Source organism: Bos grunniens, chromosome 15 (assembly GCF_055505025.1).
Source record: "Bos grunniens cultivar Pamir isolate PY7600 chromosome 15, Bosgru_T2T1.0, whole genome shotgun sequence".
NCBI classification, from domain to species: Eukaryota; Metazoa; Chordata; class Mammalia; order Artiodactyla; family Bovidae; genus Bos; species Bos grunniens.
Genome location: NC_141179.1, coordinates 71,360,480 through 71,375,597, shown reverse-complemented (window position 1 = coordinate 71,375,597; position 15,118 = coordinate 71,360,480). Strand labels below are relative to the sequence as shown.

General features: G+C 36.9%; 1 protein-coding gene across 3 annotated transcripts in view; it reads left to right on the top strand.

Annotated features, from left to right (window-relative positions):
• Positions 1 to 15,118, top strand: part of LRRC4C (leucine rich repeat containing 4C) — a 1,485,185-nt gene that overhangs the window by 1,058,594 nt on the left and 411,473 nt on the right. The gene's annotated exons all lie outside the window — the stretch shown is intronic.

The following is a 15,118-nucleotide window of genomic DNA, read 5'->3' as shown; positions in this document are numbered from 1 at the left end:
GAGCGCTCAGTTGCTCAGTCGTGTCTGACTCTTTACGACCCCATAGACTGTAGCCCGCCAGGCTCCTCTGTCCTTGGGGATTCTCCAGGCAAGAATACTGCAGTGGGTTGTTGCCATGACCTCCATGGGATATTCTCACGCCTGGGATAGAACCCACATCTTTTATGTCTCCTGCATTGGCAGGCGGGTTCTTTACCACTAGTTCCACTTGGGAAGCCCTTCTCCTTCTTTAGATTTACCAAAAGAGGCAAGTAATGGATATAATCTAGTGAAATGTTTAGACTATTTTTTTTTTTCGTTTAGACTATTTTTAAATGTCTAACAATGCCAAGCAGAAGCATTCATTTTCCTGCTTAAATTCTAGACTAAATTAGTTTAGCAGGCTTGTTCTTAAGTGGGAGACCTGGTAGTGTAGTCGAAAAATAACGCATTTGGGAGCTAGCTGGATTAAGTCTCTTTATTGATTTAGCAGGATGACTTGGGATAAGCTCTTAGTCCTTAGAATTGGTGGGAATTGTAAAAATGTCTTAATTTGTAAGCTGAAATTAATTATCCTTAGATCATTAGGTTAAATGTGATTGTATAAATAAAATACATGGGATATCTTCTATCACAGTGACAGCAGCTAATATAATTAATTACCATAGTCATGAGAACAAATCTACTATAGTACTGGAAATATGTTGGTACAGCAAATAATTTGTTTTTTAAAATTTTATTGTGATATAATTAACATTAATTTTATGTGTATAACACAATGATTCAGTATTTGCATATATTGCAAAATTATCCTTACAATACTAAAAATATTTTTAAAAAGAATCTGCCCCATTTCTTTCACTCAGCAAAAGATTTCTTCACACAACTCTGAATATAATCTCATCTCTTTTCTCTTTAATGATCACACACTGATAGTGAAGAGGTTTTAATGAGATTTTGTTTCATGCACACCATCATATGTAAAAGGAATCTGAATCAGATGAACAGAGGTACCTAAATGTAACATTGTACTTAACCATGAAAATACATAATTTAAATAGTACCAACATTAAAGGGCCCTTTCCTAGCTGTTGTATCAATACTTTGTGAAGCCTAATTTTAGTTCATTCCAAATATGATTGACGTTATTTAAGCAGGATAAAAGAACAGCTGTTTCCCAGTCATTGTTGGAAACTGGTATATCTGAAAATATTGTTTCACGCAATATGAGCTGTTTAATTCCTGAAACACACCATAGATAAATTATTTTGTATTTTATACTATTAAGTATTATAGTCTAGTATAAATATAAACAGAACTGAGCAAAAGTAGAACAGCACATTTAAAAGTGGATTTAACAAGTCCACTGTATTTGAAGTCAGATATCATCTAAGAGGTCAGTCATTTCAGCATTATCCGTGGTATACAAGTTTAACAAAATACATACAGATAATTTTGTCTTCTCAACACTTGAGCTAGCAAGTTTTCATGGTAATGTTAGGCCATTAGCAATTAGAAAGAAAAGTTATTATTTCCTGACTATACTTTCAAGATATTTTGATCATTTTCTTACTGTCTCCACCAAACTAACAGTAAACCAAAGCTTCTCTAAGGGTTTCCTACCATATGAGAGCGTAAGCTGTTCTTTCATAATTAAAGAAAATTTTGCTTGGTATTACAAAGTGTCTCTTCTGTTCTGAATACTAGGGGAAGGGTGAAAGAAGACTTAGATTATGCTTCCATGTTCATTCAGTTTTACAAGCATATTTGTTCACTACATGACTTAGATGCTAAACCAAATCACCATGTGAAAATGAAAGGAGTTTTGCTTTCAGAGTATAAAATAGAAATATTTAAACCTAAAGTAAATTCAAAGGTACTATTAACTCTATGAAAGATTGAAATCATAGCCATCTTATGGTTAATAGACATTCAAAAGGCTATTTACCAGATACATTATGTGGGTGTTTTAGTAACAATTGTTGGTATGTCCACAAAGAAGTGATGGGGTAGGGGGATTTTTAAAGCTCTAGTCCTATATTAAGAAAGAAATTATTTTGTGATATATATGGAATTAGATAAACAACAAGGTTCTACTGTAAGCACAAGGAACTATATTCAGTAGCCTGTGATAGACCATTATGGAAAGAATATGAAAAAGAATATATGTGTATATACATACACACACACACACACACACACACACCCATATTGGTGGTGGTTATTGTTCAGTCACTCAGTTGTGTCCGACTCTGCAATCCATGGACTGAAGCATGGCAGGCTTCCTTCCCTGTCTTCACCACCTCCTGGAGTTTTTGATATTGGTGGTGGTTAATCAGTAAGTCATGTCTAACTCTTGCGACCCCATGGACTGTAGCCCACCAGGATCCTCTGTCCATGAGATAATCCAGGCAAGAATACCAGAGTGGGTTACCATTTCCTTCTCCATGAGATTTTCCCAACCCAGGGATTGAACCTGGGTCTTCTCATTGCAGGTCGATTCTTTACTGATACACACACACACATATATATCTGAATCAGTTTACAGCACAGCCAAAATTAACACATCTTAATAAGTTGACTATACTTCAGTAACACAAGTTTAAAAAAATAATTTGATCATTTTTCAAATTATAACTTTTTCCCTGTATTCTAACAATTTGCTTTTCTAAAATTAACATTTTGAATTTTTAAGTTTTTGGATCGTTTCAATTATTTCACTGTTTCTACTGTCCAGATTTTGAGAATGGAAGGGAAGGAAGGAGAAAAAGAGAGATGGAAAAGCATATGTAGCCTATAAGGGAAGTTGCTGGCAATTATGGGAAGATGATATATGGGAAAAATGTTCTAGTGAAATGGGAAAGCAGAATTGAATTAAATGTATTGAATGCTAATAATTTTTATAATAACAGCAGTTACCACTTATTAAATGTTGGCTGTGTGCCAGTTACTCTATTTAATGCTTCCTATGGCTTTTGTCAAGTAATCCTCATAAAAACACTATAAAGTGATATTATGTTTATACGCATTTTACAAAAAAAATAATGCTTCAGTACAGCACATAACTTGCTCAAGGCCATAGAGCTAATAAATGGCAAAGCTGGGAATTGAGCCAACATTGATTTGGCTCCAAAGTATATCTCATAACCACCAGGATGTATTGCACTTGGCTAAGTCCTTTGCATGCATCATCTCACTGACTTATTGAAACACTTTGGCCATATACTATTAAGCTCTTTATTTTGTTATTAGATAAAAATATTGAGGTTCAGAGAGGTTCTTGAACTTACTATGTAAGTTCACCCAGCAGAACAAGGTTTGAGTCCATGCCTGTGTCACTCTTTGCGACAAGGAATGATTCCCTTTGGAGGAGTGGGAAAATTGATAAGAATGGTTGTTGTTGGCTGTTTAGTCACTAAGTTATGTCTGACTCTTTACAACCCCATAGACTATAGCCTGCCAAGCTCCTCTGTCCATGGGATTCCCCAGGCAAGAAGAGTGGAGTAGGTTACCATTTACTTCTCCAGGGAATCTTCCTGACCCAGGGATCAAACCCACATCTCCTTCATCGTCAGGTGGATTCTTTCCCACTGAGCCAGCTGGGAAGCCCAAGAGTGCTTAGGACTTGGTTTAAAGCAAACAAAAGGAAGGAAAGTAAAGAATCCTTGTTCATCTTATTGGAAACTTCAAGAGGATTCATATGGGGGTGACGACTCAAAGAATTGAGAGGAAATCAAGTTTGGCTCCTTTTCTTGCCTACCTTGTAGATATTCTTTACCACATTTGATGGGTTTTGATCACCGTTTCATGTGAGTTGTTTTGGATCCTGAATCACTTTTATTTGAGTAAGAAAAAGAAAATAGAAGCTGAAAAAATGATTAGAAAGGAAATGAAAGAAATTCTGAGAGTGCCCGTCCTTCTTGAATCCAGCATTTCTAAGATGCCTGAGATAGAGGAAGCAGATCACCTCTCACCTGGAGGGTTACAGTATCCTCCCAGGTAGAATCAAGTCATCTCTGATGCATTCATTTAATCACTCTCCACTCTGCAGTCAGAGGGATCTTTTCCAAATGCAAGACTAATCCTGTCATCTTGTACTTTCGAACCCTTTCACTAGTTCCCCCTTGCTCTAAATGAAGGCATAACAAGACTTCTATCTTCTTCTCCAGCCTGCTCTTACACCTCATTGCCCCCAAGAGACACGTTCAGCTAAAACTCTTCCCATTTCTTTCAGTGTTGGGTACTTGCTATGGCTTTTTCTGTGCTATTTCCTCTTGCTGGAATGCTTACCCCACCCCCTAGCCATGTAGCATTAAAGTATCCACCCTTACCATAAGCTCTAGCTTTATTTCTCCCATAAACATTTTCTGATCTCCTTGAATAAAAACCCACTTTTTATTCAAGAACAACAGTACTTGCCCTTTACAGCAATTATTATAGTGGATTTTTTTTTTTTAACCGATGTTTCTCTTCCTCACTAGAGTATGAGCTCATTGAGGGCAGCAATCTCATATGAATTTACTTACCATTGTCTTCCTGGACCTTACAGTGTGACTGTCAGTTCCTGTAATGTGGTAGCTATTGTCCAAGACTGACTTGCAAAGAACGCCATCTCCTGGATTCATGCCCTTGGCTAGTCCCCTCCCATATGACTCAGTTTATCCATAGAACATGTAAGAAATGACATCATGCCAGTGATGGGACCAATCCTTAAGGTGTCCCAGTAGCTTTCACATTTGTGCTTTTGGGGAATACTAAAATGTCATGTAGGGAGTCCAGAAAGTCTTCTAGAGAGACGTAGGGAAGAATCTAAGATCCAGGTGGAGAGAAGAGGCCCTGAGGCTACATGAAGAAGGAGAGAGGTCCAGCTCTCCCAATGTCTCAGTCATGCTTCCTATTGATTTTGGTGTCACCCGCCATCTGATTACACCTACATAAAACGTTTTATGCAAATTTCCTGTCGCATTGTAAATGCTGAGTTACAGGATCTTTATTATAGACATTTTGCACGTGTCTTTGTTTTAGTGGCATTGTTAACATCGGTAAGTTATTTCACCTGTCTCAACTTCATTGCTCTTTAAACCAAAATTTTAGCAAAATGAAATCACACTGTGCCTACATTATTTTATTTCAAAATATCCCATGTATATTTTCAAATTTCCTTCAGAATTATGTTTAATGACTACCTGAAACACCATAATTATTTAACCAGTCTCCTGTTGTTGGCTATTAGATCATTTCTAATTTATTGCTATCTTATAATTATACTGGAATTAAATACCTATGAATTATTTCCTTGAGATATATTCCTAGGAAATTACTGGTTCAATGGATCTGCTTATTTTAAAACATGTTAACACATATTTCCACATTGCCTTCCAGAGAGATAACCAATTCCACTCCTCCACAACACTGAATTTATCGAGTTTTTTACTCTTTTTTTAAGCTTTGTCAGTTTTGAGAGGCCAAAAGCAGTATTTCTTTATTTTAATAGCTGCAATTGTTAAAAGTCATGGTTATTACTTATGATGATGTTTTTGTGCCTTAAGCCAACACTTGAATAATAATAATTACCTCGAATGTATCCTTTGACAACATTTTCACATTTATTATTTTGCATAATATACCCAGCAGCCTTGGAAGATAAATAGTGGAACCAATAATCGTTAAAGTCTGTCACAAAGCATAACAATTAGTGTCTACAAGTAGTCATGCATAGACCTCCCAACTTGAAAATTAGGGTGAATTTCTTTAATAAGACTTGCCATTTTCAAAGTTGATTTAAACAATTTTGCTCTTTAGAACTAATCCTTTTTGAATAAAGATGAAAAGGTGTTGTTTCATCTTGACCTGGTTAATAGATTTGCTAACTGCTGACTGGGCACTTTATTTCTTTGTGGGATAAGGTTTTTGGAGCAGACTTCCATAATTTAAATTCTATTGCATCAGACAGTGCATACAAAGCCACTCCAGTCATGTCTGACTGTTTGCGACCCTATGGACTGTAGCCTGCCAGGCTCCTCTACCCATGGGATTCTCCAGGCAAGAATACTGGAGTGGGTTGTATCAGACAGCATCATATTATAAATGGTATGTTTAAAGCTAAGCATTTAAACCTTCTTTCTATATGTTTCTTCCTGTTTTCTGTGATTTGTATTATATAGTGACATGTCCTTTTGGAAAAAGTAGTGAAACTACAGAAAAGCACAGAATAAAAGTAAATTGTTCTCTTCCTTAACTCCATCTTTGGACTAAGTCACCATTACCAGTATGGTGTTAGCTTTTTTTCCTCTGAGATTTTTTTTTTTTCTTTTTTACACAATTGGACCTATTCCATATCTTTTATTCTGTTACGTGCTTTTGCCATTCCATTTGCTTCAGAGTATTCCATTGGAGGAATATCAGGATTTAAATCTGGTCCACTTATTGAAGAACATTTATGTTTTTCTCCAGTATGGTTATTACCAATATAAAAATAAACATCTTTAACACCAATATATCTCTAGCTTAAATTGCTAAAAGTAGTTAATTAGTCTAAACTCCAAAAACTTATTCAAAGGTGATTCACATTTACAATTTTGGTAGGCATTACCATATTGCTTTTCAAAATGTTTCCAACATATCCATCAATAGCACAAGACTGTCTATCCCCATACTCTTACCAACACTGAATATATTCATTAGTTTTTATTCTTGTTCATCTCAATGATAAAAAAAAAATCTCACTGTTTTAATTTGCTTTTAATTGGCATGAGGTTGACCATCTTTTTATATATTTAGAGTTATTTTGATTTTCTTTTTAGAAAGCTGAAATTTTTATATCTCATGTCTAGTTTTCTTTTGGGTTTGGGGTTTTTTTCTTCTTGATTTGTGATCTTTCCTGGTATACCTCTGGGGCTTTCCTGGTGGCTCAGTGGGTAAAGAATCCACCTGCAATGCATGGGACTCCTGTAAAACACAAAACCTAGGTTCTATCTCTGGGTCAGGAAGTTCCCTTGGAGAAGGAAACGGCAGCCCACTCCAGTATTCTTGCCTGGAAAATCCCATGGACAGAGGAGCCTGGCAGGCTACAGTTCATAGGGTTGCAAAGAGTTGGACATAACTGAGCAACTAAATCAACACCATCATGGTATAATCTAAAATAGGTGTTTTGTCTGATCTGATCATTTGTTATGCATGTTTCCTGGTTATTATTATCCTTAATGACAATGTATGTATTAATAATTTTACTACTGAAAAAATTTTAATGTTAACTTATTTATCATTTTTTAAGACTTTTGCTTTTCTTGGTGTATTTATGAAGGCAATCTCAATTCCAGTATTAGTAACTTGATTTTCTTTTGTATATGCTATCCTAGTAGATTGTATTACTTTACTTTTTCAGCTTTAAGTCTTGATTTAATCAGAATTTACTGTCTGGTGAAACATTAAGTATATATACATATGTAGGTAGATACATCCCATATGTTTTACATATGTGTGTGTATACTTCCTCAGATTAATAGCTATTGTTCTAGCATTATTTATTAAATAATCCTAAATAATTATTTAAATTTCTACTGGATTATGACATCTGGGTTAAAGACCTGTTTATCTTATGCTGAATTATTTTTAAAAGTGTCTTGCAATTTTAAAATATTCCTTTATCTGTTAGTTTTTCTCTATGACATTGTTCTTTGCTTTTATTACACCAATATTCTGAGATACTTTATGTTTGGCAGGGTTAATCCCACCAATTTCTTTTTGTATTGTTGTCATAGTTATTCTCTATACAAATATTAAGATTATCTTTTTTTAAATGTCAAGAAAAGATGGTTATTTGATACAGATTTTCACAACTAAACCTTGGGGCAGTAGGGGAAAGAAGCAGATACTATTTCCTTTGGCCACATTTCCCTTGGATGTTGAAGCAGATGAATAGTTAGATTTTCAGTAACTTGCTTTATCTAATTGTTTATAGTTTTATCCATTAGTGGCTATTTTACTCATCAGAGGGAATTTTCGTGTAATGAAATAGACTAATTCAGTTTACTGAAACTCTATGAAGGGAGTAAAATGAGAAATTTTTATCCAGTAGTTTCAGATTTTTGCTCAGATGAAAAGCCACACAGCTGCTTCTGGTCTGCTAGCTCTTGCATTCTCAAAGAAACCAGAAAGGCAAAGAAACTGCCTACCAGAGAGTCAGAGCATCTAATACCTCCCCCTCATCTTATCACTACAAGTTGAATTAACTTGAATTAGCTGAATTAACTGGTATTATTAAGCCAGTTAAAAAAAATAGAGACACTAAATGCAAGTGAATATAAAGAACATAGTAAATGCGTAGCTGCTTCTCCAAACATAGAACATTTCTAATTTACATATAGTGTAAGCTCTGAAAGTTCAGTCTAAATCTGTTGAATCTTGAATCTATGTGTCCACTTGTACAACAGTATGTCTTAAATTACAAGCTGAAGTTTTGAAGAGGCAGAGGATCCAGAGATCAAATTGCCAACATTTGTTGGATCATGGAGAAAGTAAGGGAGTTCTAGAAAATAGAAAATTCTACTTCTATTTCATTGGCTACACTAAAGCTTTTGACTGTGTGGATCACAACTAGCTGTGAAAAATTCTTTAAGAGATGGAAATCTCTTAAGAGTCCCTTGGACTGCAAGGAGGCCAAAACAGTCCATTCTAAAGGAAATCAATTCTGAATATTCATTGGAAGAATTGATGTTGAAGCTGAAGCTCCAATACTTTGGCCAGCTGATGTGAAGAACCAACTCACTGGGGAAATACCCTGATGCTAGGAAAGATTGAAAGCAGAAAGAGAAGGGGAAGCAGAGGATGAGATGGTTAGATGACATTACTGACTCAATGAACATGAATTTGAGCAAACTCAGGGAGGTGGTGGAGGACAGAGGTGCCTGGCATGCTGCAGTCCAAGAGATCACAAAGAGTCGGACCTGACTTAGCAACTGAACGACAACAACAGGAAAATTACCAGATAAAATAGATTCAAACTTCCAAGACCAATTTTCCATGGGTAGATTTTCAAAGGAGAAGGCAATGGCATTTTTCTTGCCTGAAAAATCCCATGGATGGAGGAGCCTGGTAGGCTGCAGTCCACGGGGTCGCTAAGAGTCAGGCACAACTGAGTGACTTCACTTTCACTTTTCACTTTCTTGCATTGGAGAAGGAAATGGAAACCCACTCCAGCGTTCTTGCCTGGAGAATCCCAGGGACGGGGGAGCCTGGTGGGCTGCCCTCTATGAGGTTACACAGAGTCGGACACGACTGAAGTGACTTAGCAGCAGTAGCAGCAGCAGATTTTCAAAGGAAGTTAGGGAAAACCAGTTTCAGACCTCTCAGAATCTTCCAACTAGATTAAGTATATATCAATAGGATTCAGAATTTGAAGAGAGAGAGAGAAAAAAAAAAAGGTGTGTGTGTGGAAATGAGCTTTTCTTGAAGGAAGCTCTTGTAGGGCTTTGCCTTTCCACCTCCTCTTTGAGAGAAGAACCAGGATCTGTTCTTTCTTGCTCCAAACCTAGTGAAGTGAGAAGTGGATTTCAAGAGGATCCTCCAGATATTGTAACACTGAAATTTGCTTTCTGGGTTTGGGGACTGATGACTGACTCACACTTTGGAAAACTGAAGTCAACTCTGGGGTGGGGTTTCCCTCTTAGCCAGGAAATATGGAAGGTTAAAAGAAAAAAGAATATTTATTTGGATGTAAAACCAAAAGAATGTCCTGAATTGAGGTGAATATTAATCCTTAGTGTTGATGGGGTACAGGTAAGTAAGAGTGTTCATAATGGGCTATAGCTCAAAAGAGGTTGTCTTGGGCATTGCTTGGTAAAACCATCTAGAAAAGTGAGACCTGGGTAGAAAGAGACATGAGATAGGAAAAGGGGTGGAATAGAAGCAGAGCAAAACACATTAGTCCCATACACATACATCTGTTTGGGCTAAGTCCACTGCAAGAGGTAGGAAGTCAACAGTTAATGGAATGCTGATGGAAACCTCTGTATCAGAGAAAACACAAGCCAGACCCATTCATGGTCTCCAGATTTAATCATCTACCTCAGAAAAGAACTGCACACCACCAGTCAAATAAAAACCAAAGATGAGATGGTTAGCTCCCATCACTGACTCAATGGACATGAATTTGAGCAAATTTTGGAAATAGTGATGGATAAGGGAGCCTGGTGTGCTACAGTCTATGGGGTCACAAAGAGTTGGACACCACTTAGCAAGGAGATTGCTTTGATCTCCTTGCAGTCCAGGGGACTCTTAAGTGTCTTCAACACCACAGTTCAAAAGCATCAATTATTCACCTGTTTTCATCCCTTCTGCCCAAACCTTAAATTAAATCAACAGTTAAAAAGTAGAGAAAGAATTAAGAGGACATAGGAGAAAATAATATCCTTTTCTTCCCCAACTAGAGGACTTGAGCCCAAAGCTGACCCAGCTTGTGGAAGGAAAAAACAATATGCTAAATCAAATATGACATTCTGATTAATGGTTAAGACTGAAAATGCTAACAATGTGTTACTTAAAGTGATCCTAGGACTGCTATTATTGAAGAGGGAGCCAGAAACGTCATGAACCTTGTCATGCTTTTGCCCAAGGAAAGGAAACATTTATGTCCTCTAAATAAAACAAAAGATGGCAATGGCAAATGTTTTGCTAAGAATGCATTCTAGGGAACTCAACAAATAAGCAGCAAATAAAAGTATGTATGACATCAGAATTTAATATTACCTTAAGCCAAAAATAGTTATTTCAACCCACAATGTAGCTGAAATTTTCTGGAATTCTGGTTTAATATTTTCCTTTTCCAAACTCACTTCAGCCTAATCTAAAACTTTGGGTCCTTGTGTATAGGACCTAAATTGACATACCGATGACCATCAGACCCCCCAAAAAAAGATGCTCAACATCACTAATCATCAGGGAGCTATAATTCAGAAACACACTGAGATATCATATCACACCTGTCAGATTTACTATTATTCAAATGTCAAGAAGTAACAAGTGAGGGCAAGGATGTAGAGCAAAAGGAACCCTTATTCACTATTGTAAACTGAGTGAGAATATAAATTGGCATAGTCACTATGGTGAAGAGTATGGAAGTTCCTCAAGTATTAAAAACAAAACTACCTTACAATCCAGCAATTCCAATTCTGGATATTTAGCAGAGAAAAACAAAAACACTAATTTGAAAAGATATGTACACCCCTCTGTTTATTGTACGGTTATTTGCAATAGCCAAGTTATGGAAGCAACCTAAATGATTATCATTACATGATTGGATAAAGAAGATATACCATCAGTTCAGTTCAGTTGCTCAGTGGAGTCTGACTCTTTGCAACCCCATGGACTGCAGCCCATCAGACTTCCCTGTCCATCACCAACTCCCAGAGCTTGCTCAAACTCACATCCATTGAGTTGGTGATGCCATCCAACCATCTCATCCTCAGCCATTCCCTTTTCTTCCTGCCTTCAGTCTTTCCCAGCATCAGGGTCTTTTTCAATAAGTCAGTTATTCTCATCAGCTAGCCAAAGTATTGGAGCTTCAGCTTCAGCATCAGTCCTTCCAGTGAATATTCAGGACTGATTTCCTTTAGGATTGATTGCTTTGATCTCCTTGCAGTCCAGGGGACTCTCAAGTGTCTTCAATACAACAGTTCAAAAGCATCAATTATTCAGCACACAGCTTTCTTTCTTTTTTTAATTTTTTTAATTTTTTATTTTTTTTTCTAATTTTATTTTATTTTTAAACTTTACATAATTGTATTAGTTTTGCCAAATATCAAAATGAATCTGCCACAGGTATACATGTGTTCCCCATCCTGAACCCTCCTCCCTCCTCCCTCCCCATACCATCCCTCTGGGTCGTCCCAGTGCACTAGCCCCAAGCATCCAGTATCGTGCATCGAACCTGGACTGGCAACTCGTTTCTTACATGATATTTTACATGTTTCAATGTCATTCTCCCAAATCTTCCCACCCTCTCCCTCTCCCACAGAGTCCATAAGACTGTTCTATACATATCAGTGTCTCTTTTGCTGTCTCGTACACTGGGTTATTGTTACCATCTTTCTAAATTCCATATATATGCGTTAGTATACTGTATTTATGTTTTTCCTTCTGGCTTACTTCACTCTGTATAATAGGCTCCAGTTTCATCCACCTCATTAGAACTGATTCAAATGTATTCTTTTTAATGGCTGAGTAATACTCCATTGTGTATATGTACCACGGCTTTCTTATCCATTCATCTGCTGATGGACATCTAGGTTGCTTCCATGTCCTGGCTATTATAAACAGTGCTGCGATGAACATTGGGCTACACGTGTCTCTTTCCCTTCTGGTTTCCTCAGTGTGTATGCCCAGCAGTGGGATTGCTGGATCATAAGGCAGTTCTATTTCCAGTTTTTTAAGGAATCTCCACACTGTTCTCCATAGTGGCTGTACTAGTTTGCATTCCCACCAACAGTGTAAGAGGGTTCCCTTTTCTCCACACCCTCTCCAGCATTTATTATTTGTAGACTTTTGGATCGCAACCATTCTGACTGGTGTGAAATGGTACCTCATAGTGGTTTTGATTTGCATTTCTCTGATAATGAGTGATGTTGAGCCTCTTTTCATGTGTTTGTTAGCCATCTGTATGTCTTCTTTGGAGAAATGTCTATTTAGTTCTTTCGCCCATTTTTTGATTGGGTCGTTTATTTTTCTGGAGTTGAGCTGTAGGAGTTACTTGTATATTTTTGAGATGAGTTGTTTGTCAGTTGCTTCATTTGCTATTATTTTCTCCCATTCTGAAGGCTGTCTTTTCACCTTGCTAATAGTTTCCTTTGATGTGCAGAAGCTTTTAAGGTTAATTAGGTCCCATTTGTTTATTTTTGCTTTTATTTCCAATATTCTGGGAGGTGGGTCATAGAGGATCCTGCTGTGATATATGTTGGAGAGTGTTTTGCCTATGTTCTCCTCTAGGAGTTTTATAGTTTCTGGTCTTACGTTTAGATCTTTAATCCATTTTGAGTTTATTTTTGTGTATGGTGTTAGAAAGTGGTCTAGTTTCATTCTTTTACAAGTGGTTGACCAGATTTCCCAGCATAGTCCAACTCTCACATCCATACGTGACTACTGGAAAAACCAGAGCTTGGAGTAGATGGACCTTTGTTGGTAGAGTAATATCTCTGATTTTTATTATGCTGTCTACGTTGGTCGTAACTTTTCTTCCAAGGAGTAAGTATCTTTTAATTCATGGCTGTAGTCACCATCTGCAGCAATTTTGGAGCCCCCAAGAATAAAGTCTGTCACTGTTTTCATTGTTCCCCCATCTATTTGCCATGAAGTAATGGGACCAGATGCCATGTCTTAGGTTTTTGAATGTTGAGTTTTAAGCCAACTTTTTCACTCACCTCTTTCACTTTCATGGCTCTTTAGTTCTTTGCTTTCTGCCATGAGGGTGGTGTCATCCGTGTATCTGAGGTTAGTGATATTTCTCCTGGTATTCTTGATGCCACCTTGTGCTTCATCAAGCCCGGCATTTCACATGATGGACTCTGTATATAATTTAAATGAGATATACTATATATATGATGCATATATGTAATACACACATAGAATATTACTTATCCATATAAAACAATGTAATCTTGCTATCTGCAACAATATTGATGGATCTAGAGCATATTATACAAGTGGAATAAGTCAGACAGGGAAAGACAAATACCTTATTATTTCACTTACATGTGGAATCTGCAAAACAAAGGAAAAAACATGAAAACAGTAACAGACTTCACAGATGTGGAGAACAAATTAGTGGTTGCCAGAGGGGCAGCAGACAAAACAGGTGAAGGGAATTCAGCACTACAGATGTCCAGTTATAAAATAAATAAGTCACTGAGATGTGATGTATAGCTTAAGGAATATAGTTGATAAATTTGTAACCTTGTACAGTGAGGGATGGTAAAAAGCATGACAATTGTGATCAATTTATAATGTATAAAAAGGACTTCCCCGGTGGTGCCGTGGTTAAGAATCTGCCTGCCAATGCGGAAGACACAAGTTCGATCATTGGTCTTGGTAGTTGCCCTAGAGCACCTAAGCCCATGCATCGCAATTACTGAGCCTGTGCACTCTAGAGTCCTTGCTCCTCAACAAGAGAAGCCACCGGAGAAGCCCACGCACCACAAGGACAGTAGCCCTCACTCACAGCAATGGAGGCAGAGCACAGCCAAAAATAAATAAATGAATAAATGTAAACATTGTATGAAAATATTGAATCACTATCTACACACCTGAAACTAATATGGTAAGCCAACTGTTCTTTAATTAACAACATCTGGAGTTTTGAGCTTTTTCCCTCCATTCAACTAAGAATCTCATACATAGATTCAAAGTCATTAGACTGAGATTGGAGTCCTGCATTCTTCTTTTCTGTCCACTTGGAGAATAGACTCTTTACATGCACTGCGAATCTGAGCCTGTGTGTATGAGAACTAAGGATGGATAGTTATGACTTTCCTCAGTAGCATCAATCTTATTCCCGACTGCCCCCTTTCTTCAACCCCTTTCTGTCAGAAGGATTTATATACAGAATATTTATATTTCTGTATAAACATATAATCTTTTGGTTATATATTTTCCTTCCCCATCTATATATCAATTTATCCATTTATTAATCATTTAATGTGTATGGGGTCTTTTCAACATGCCAGTTGGTAAATTTTGAAACAAACAGGAAAAAAATGGGAAGTGTAAATCTTGGAATTGTGGTCAAAAATAATTGATAAGCATTTGCCACCCATCCTTATTATTAAAATAGACAAATAGATGAAAAAGATTAATAATGACAATTTCTTTGGAAAGGATTACTGAAAATCTGTGCGTATCTTCTCTATGAGAGGTCAGTGTACTGCCAGAAAATCTCTGAGAAGTGAGCTGATAGGTGGTAAGCTAGAAAGTGTACTAAAATATATGAAATGTTGCAAAAACATTTCAGTGCAGTGACTAAATACTTGTGTCCTCCCCAAATTTATATGTTGACATTCTAACCCCCAAAGTGGGGGAGTGGGACCTTTGGATGACAGGTAATTAGGTCACGATGGTGGAGTCCTCATGAACGTGATCAGTGCCCTTATGA